The sequence below is a fragment of the Lygodium microphyllum genome, chromosome 1 (assembly GCF_053477565.2).
Source record: "Lygodium microphyllum isolate KBCC chromosome 1, Lygodium_microphyllum_v1.1.10, whole genome shotgun sequence".
In the NCBI taxonomy this organism is placed as follows: Eukaryota; Viridiplantae; Streptophyta; class Polypodiopsida; order Schizaeales; family Lygodiaceae; genus Lygodium; species Lygodium microphyllum.
In genome coordinates this window covers 7,889,015-7,896,223 of record NC_141135.1, presented here as the reverse complement: position 1 = coordinate 7,896,223, position 7,209 = coordinate 7,889,015, and the positions used below count along the sequence as shown (strand labels likewise).

The 7,209-nt window shown below is 42.4% G+C and overlaps 1 pseudogene; it reads right to left on the bottom strand.

Moving 5' to 3' along the window:
• Positions 1-4,260: 4,260 nt before the first annotated feature.
• On the bottom strand, positions 4,261-5,508 carry LOC148040821 (uncharacterized; annotated as a pseudogene).
• Positions 5,509-7,209: the final 1,701 nt, after the last annotated feature.

Genomic DNA, 7,209 nt, shown 5'->3' with positions numbered 1-7,209 from the left:
GCGGTTCTGAAGCTTGACTTTAGCCGACCTGCAGTCTTTTCATACCTCACCTAGTCTCTTCATGCCTCACCTCCTCATGTCTCACCTCTTCTTTCATTTCAAACACACAAGAAGGGAAAAAGGAAAGCCAAGGAGAGGAAGAAAGAGAGAACAAGAGAGAGGAGAATAAGAAGAAGCAGCAAGCAAGCATCAAGGGAGGGTAACTTACCAAGGAGAGGAAGAAGGAGAAGGAAGAAGCGCCACCACCCGCCACACCAAACACCCAAGGTGAGTCTCTCTCTCTCTCTCTCTCTCTCTCTTTGTTTCTCTCTTCCTCTCTCTGCTCTGTCTATGTATTTAGGATTTGTGATTCCATTATGTATTGCATTTTGTAAATCATCAATGGCGTTGTCGGCCTAAAATCAACCGACCGAGCATATCTGATAGCGCGTCTACATCTCAGTGTAGACATAGATATAGACGCGAAAAATGTTTCTCTGAGGGCGCGTCTCTGAGCGCGTGTGCTAGCGCGTGTGGTCTGCAGTGTACACGCGATGATACACGCGCTGACAGATGCCCACAGAGACGCAGGTATAGACACTGTATGTAATATGTTTTATCTACACAGGGTAATATAATTTTTCTTGTGTAGATGTGGAATCCTGGATCCTCCAGTACCCCATTCAACAAGGAGCAATTCATGGGGGAGATGACCAATTCACTTCATTATGTAGTGTATTTTAATACGTTGTATGTTCAAATTGTTTTGTAGTATCATATTGTTGGTAGGATGCCTACTCCTAGAGAGGTAAGCTACTATTGAGGTCATAACCGGTTGACAACATTTCTATGAGGAGGGACTCATCACGGAGGAGCAATATAATCGCGCCATGAGGATTCGTCCACTAGAAGAGGTATGTTTTATTTTTTACATGAAAAGTATAGATAACTCTAATTTATTATTTGTAATGGTATTTATATACCTTAATCCTTAGTGTAGGCGAACCCTAATGCAGTTGAGGATAGCAAAGGGGGGCTAGCAGTAGCGGTGGCAGCAACGGTAGCGGCACAGGCAGCGGTGGTGGTAGTGATGATGACGCCTCTTCTGAGGAGATATAGAGGAGCCACATGCATGCATGTCTCCCCTTGGCTTGTAATTTTCATTTTTGATATGTATTACTTTCAGCTAGTGCTTGTGACCATGACGTCACAAGCACTAGAGCTCATAATGTAAAAACGTTTCATCTATATATATGAAATTTCGTGTGCTACATACATTGTTTTGTTTTCAGTATCCAATCTTCGAAATAATCTTTCTCTGTTTTTCCTAAGCATACAATTTGATGTTGATGGGGGGAAAAAAAACCATAGTTTTTTTTTTCATACCTCTGTTTTGCGCGTCTATCAGCGCGTTTAAATTGCAGGAAATTGCGCGTCTATTCTCGTCAAAAACTTTCAGAGTAAACACGGTTTTAGACGTGTAGATACACACTTGTATAGACACACAATATGAATATGTCCACTTTTTTATAAATATGATTATATATTTACGTAGCGCGTTTATACGCACGTCTATAGGCACGTCTAAGTGTGCGTGTAACTCTGATCATAAGCGCGCTTTTAGACGTGATTTTGTAGACGCGCAAATAGACGCATTAATAAACGCGCCCGACATTTTTTTTCACAATTCAAATATTGCGTCTACAAGTGCGTCTATGAACCCTTTTTGTTGTAGAGGTACTTATATGCAAATTAAAGCACATGGATGTAAGTGTCCCAAGTGCCAAGACGTGAAATAGTGTATGCACATAATAAATTAAAAATTCTATTGTTAGTAGCTTTAGTTTGACCCTTAGTTACATGATGAAATGTAGATTTGGAGTCAATTTTCATATCTAATCAATAAATAAGACAATGAAAATGATGATTGTAAAAACAAGAAAATGATCATGGATAACAAAACAAATTTGGGTCAACCATGATGCACAAAAATGGTTTTAGAAAAGAGACAAACAACTTGAGAGAGAGAATCACAGCATTGTCAGAAGGACCTTTTGGGGCATATGCAAAAAATATTTGTGCACTATACTTAATCAAGTGAGAAATGGCTCCTCTTTGCCACACTCAATCAATGATGATATCATGATCAAACCTATTTTGAAGGGCCCTAAAAGAACAAAATGCAAATATTGCATACCTATTACACTGTTAAATACATCCTATAAGATCTTGGCCATAGCTGTGGCTCACAGACTCAAGGATACTCTTATTGAGGGCATTCACCCTGATCTTAGTGTGGCGAGAGATGGGCATGCCATAAAGGCGACTTGGAATCTAGATTAGATTGATCAGAGATGCTACTACTACAATGAGAGGCCCGAGGAATACATATTACAATCAAATAATTAAAGTGTAGCCTCATCATGATGGCACCTCATCTAGCACCTCCTGTGCAGGCATGCAATCTAATCAAAACGGAAGTGGCCACCTCATCTAGTAGCTCCACAAGTGTGGTTGAGGACTAGGATAGTAGGATAGCACCTCTAGAGTCCACATGCATGATCGAGAAGAAAGACTACAAGATAGCACCTCTAGAGTCCACAAGCATGCAGTCCCAACATGCAAATAGCTCAACAACTTTGATCGATAGAACACTCTATTAAATAAATAGGCACACGTAGAGATAGTTGCTGCACACCGAGAGACGTAGACAAGACAGGAAGGTGATACCGTTCTATTCTAGGCGGGCGTTTAAATATAGATGGGATCACAGTTATTATTCAGTTACAAGTCGAGTCATGTGAATGTCCAATGATGATCACACGACTTTATTTTATTATTGGGCTTACAATTTATTGATGCGCCATACATCCCCCTAAATTTCTAAGCAAAGTTACGCAGAGGTTATTCCAAGCCATGTGGAGCTCTCCATATGCCTTGCTTTGGCAAGAGGTTTGGTGAGGAAACGAGCCCACTGTGTTTTGTGCATACATGAGCTATGACAATGCTACCTTCTTGAACCAACTCTTTAATAAACTACGATTTCATTGCAATGTGCTTCGTCTTCTCAGAGTGCTTCCAATTCTTTGCAATGACGCTGGCATGTTGTCACATTTGAGAAGTAATGGCTAACTGGTGAAAAGAGTGGTTTTGTGGAGCAAGTTCTTCAGCCAAATACCTTTCGTAAGTGCAAAAGGTCATGGACGCATACTCTGCCTCTATTGAAGATAAGGTCACTCGGTCCTGCTTCTTGCTCTGCCATGCAACAGCAACGCCCGAAAGAGAATGAACATATCCTGATGTAGATTGTAGAGTAGCTTGATCCCCCCCCCCAATAATCTGCATCAGAGTATCCAACTAGAAAAGCGGCAGGTCAGGGATTAACTGAATGGTAGGAGAGGCCAAATGCCTTGGTGTGCTTAAGGTAGAACAAAAGGCACTTGAGATATTGAACATGGTTGGCTCCAGGTTATGTCATGAACCGAGAAAGGAGGTTGGCCGCGAAGCAGATGTTGAGATGGGTACAGGTAACAAGATAACAAACTCCTCCAAGGATGTGAGAATAAGGAAAATATTGCACAGCATGATCATGAGGGAAAGTATCAGCCTCTGTTGCATGGAGTTTAAGAGAAGTCGGGAGTGGGGTTTCCATCCTTTGCATGCCTCCATGTGGTACTTCTTGAGTAAATAGGTGATGTATGACTGCTGATTGATTGTGATGACACCTTGGGATGCATCCTGGTGGACCTAGATACCAAGGCATAAATGTAAAGGCCCCATGTTAGTCATGGAGAAAGAAGAGTGAAAGCTCTTGTTTTGCAGCATCCAAAACAAATGGGGAGTTACAGAAGAGTAAAATGTCATCCACATAGATGGCAAGAAAAAGAAAGACTTTGATAGCATGACAGCTATAGATCATATTGGGGTCTGAGTGAAGGCGCAAGTATCCAAGACTGATCATGCAATGATGAAGACGCTGATGCCACTGTCGTGGTGATTATTTTAGCCCATACAAAGCTTTGAGGAGTTTGCAAACATAATTAGGATACCTGACAGAGACATAGCCAGGGGGTTGTCGCATGTAAATATCTTCTTCCAAGTCACCATGAAGGAAGGCTGTGCGAACATCCATTTGATTGAGAAAGAAGTGAAATTGAGCTGCAATGGCGATCAAGACACGAAGGTCATGATTCGGAGGAGAGGGTACTCTCACTATAGTCCATTCCTTGCCACTAGACGGGCTTTGTAGCGGGATATGCTACCATTAGAGTGTAACTTCTTTCAGAGGAGACACTTGCAGGTGACCGGCTTGTGATCAGCAAGGGCGGGCACAACTCCCATGTGTGATTATACATTAAGGATTGATATTCAGAGTTCATCTCCTCTTCCCACTTGGGAGCTTCACTCCCTGATAGAGTTTCATCCATGGAGATTTAATCCACCAGCTCAGAGGTTAATAAAGATAAGGCGCCCGAATCATCCAAAGGGGCACTAGTTGTAGCATGAAGTACTTGCAAATTGAAGGCACTAGCAAAATTAAGGGTAGGCACGCTCCCTCCACCGGCAAAGACACAAGTCGGCTCAATTGAGGAATCAAGCAGAATGGACAGGTTGCTACTTTCATAGATCTCACGAGGAGATTGAAATTTGGGGGTCATGGAGGATCGGGTTCTTGGAGCAGGACCCATCAAAGAAGGTTGATGAATGGGTTCTATTGGTACGGATGGTTGTGAGGGCTTTCCCTTGATCAGCCGGGAGGTGGGCAGAGTGGTAGGATTTGCAGGGGAGCCTTGTTGTTCTGCTGGAGGTGTATTAGAGAGCAATATCTCCGACACTTGAGAGCTAGAGCTTGAATGTGAAGGCGGGTTCAACTCTCTCCATATGGAGTTTTTGAGGTTCAGATGCCCTGGTTGGTACAAGGGATTTTGTGATTGAGGGAAGAGGAAAGAGCCAGTCTTATAACCCCCAAGGGACCAAGGAGGTGCATGATGAGGTAAAGGGGTTCCAATTGGGGAAGGGGAATTGGGAACTCCTTGTGGCGGGGGGGGAGGTGGTGGCATAAGCAATAGTGGTGGGTGGAAAGCATCATGCTCTTCCCATTTAACTTGTGGAGAAGAGGGAGGGCCAGGTAGTCGATGTTGAGGGAGAGGCATTGGAGTGTAGGAATGAGTTGTAATAGCTTCACCACGCTGAGGACTAATCATTGACAGATTATCAAAAGAAATAGAGTGTGAAAACTGAAACTTTTTCTTCTAAGCGTTGTAGAATCGGTAGACTTTGACTCCAAAGCGGTCTCCGTAGCCCATAAACACCATCCAACTGCTTGTGGCATCCACATTTCAAGTTCTTGGACATGGTATGCTATACATCCAAACATCGAAGGTGTTGTAAATTCTGTATCTTTCGAAACTAGTGAAAATATGGGGTATGTTGAGGATCGACTGAATGTGGGATTTGATTCTAAAGATAGCAAGCAGTAGCAAGTTCTTCTTCCCAATAAGATTTGGGTAGGCCAGCAATGAGAAGCATGGCACAGGGTTCTTGGACAAGGGTTTGATTCTTCCGTTTGGAGACCCCATTTTGCCTCTAGAGTTAGTACATTTTGATGTATGTTAGATGCCAAGGTTATCTCTAGGAGGAAAGAAATACTTTGTCACATTTGTCGATGATGCTACACTCGGAAGGTATGGGTTTACCCTACTTGTAGAAAGGAGGAAGTGCTTGTCAGATTTCAAACATTATTGGCATTGGTTGAGAACTAGACTCATAAGATACTTAAGTGTCTTTGCTCTCACAACGGTGGGGAGTATGTGTCCAAAGCCTTTCAGGCATTTTGTGACAACAAGGGGATAAAGAGGGAGCTCACTACCCCTCATAATCCACCCCAAAATGGAGTTGCAGAGCACATGAATTGGACCATACACAATAAGGTCTGTAGTATGATGATATCTCATGCTGCATTACCCCATGGCTTTTGGGTAGAGGCTATTATGACAGCCATTCATCTGAATAGTAGGTCACTAAATAAGTCTTTTGGGGGAGAGTCCCTCAAGAAGAGTGGTGCGGCAAGCCACCTTCTAATGCTCATTTGCAAATGTTTGGTTGCATGGCTTTTGTGCACATATGGAAAGAATAACGCAACAAATTGGAACCAATGTTCTATAAATGCATATTCCTACGATACGGTGAAGATGGTATATAGAATTTGGGACCTCGAGAAAAGAAAGATAGTACGTAGCAATGACATCATCTTCTGTGAAGATCGCATGCATAAGCAGCCCGAGAAGACTCATGAAGTCAAGAGGTTGTTTTCAAGGAGGATGTACCTATTAGACAATAGTTTATGTCCAGTGGGGACATCAACATATACTTGCTATAAATACTCTTGAAAATGTAGGAAATGGTACTGGAAATGACCAGCAAGGTATTGCCCATGATACAACATAGTTTCAACCTGAAAACATGAAGTTAGGACAGCCTGAACTGTTAGGACAACAACTTGTACATGCAAAATTGCATATCAGTATTTCAGGATAGCAACCTGTAAATGCAGAATTACAGGCCTGTATTTCAGGACCGCAACCCGTAAATGCAGATTTGCAGGCCCAACAGCTAGCAAATGCGGAACCTTTGCTGCATAGGTCAACCCAATCTTCAAGGTAGCCAAATTGGTTTATTCCTGGTGTGCAGTATGCTACAAATTATGTCATGGTTACTCTAACTACGGTGAGCCATCATGCTTCAGCAGTGACTAGACCGGATAGCAAGAAGTAGTTCAAGACCATGATATCAAGGAAATGGAATCATTTGATAAAAATGGTACTTGGGACTTGGTGCAGCTTTCTAAAGGGCAGAAAACTCCTCCATGCAGGTGGGTTTACAAGATGAAGGTCACTTCTGGTTCTTCACCAAAGTACAAAGCAAGATTGGTTGCAAAGGGGTACAAGCAAGAACATGGAATTGACTTTGATGAGATCTTCTGTCCTGTAGCCAAGATGACTACCTTGAAAACCATTTTCGGCTTGGTTGCAGCTAAGGATATGGAGCTCATACAAATGGATGTAAAGACTGCATTTTTACATGGTGATGTGCATGAAGACATATACATGCAACAACCTCAAGGTTTTGTGGCTAAGGGCAAAGAGAAGATGGTATGTAAGCTCAAATGAAGTTTGTATGGGCTAAAAAAAGCACTGAGGGAATGGTATCATAAGTTTGATACTTTCATGC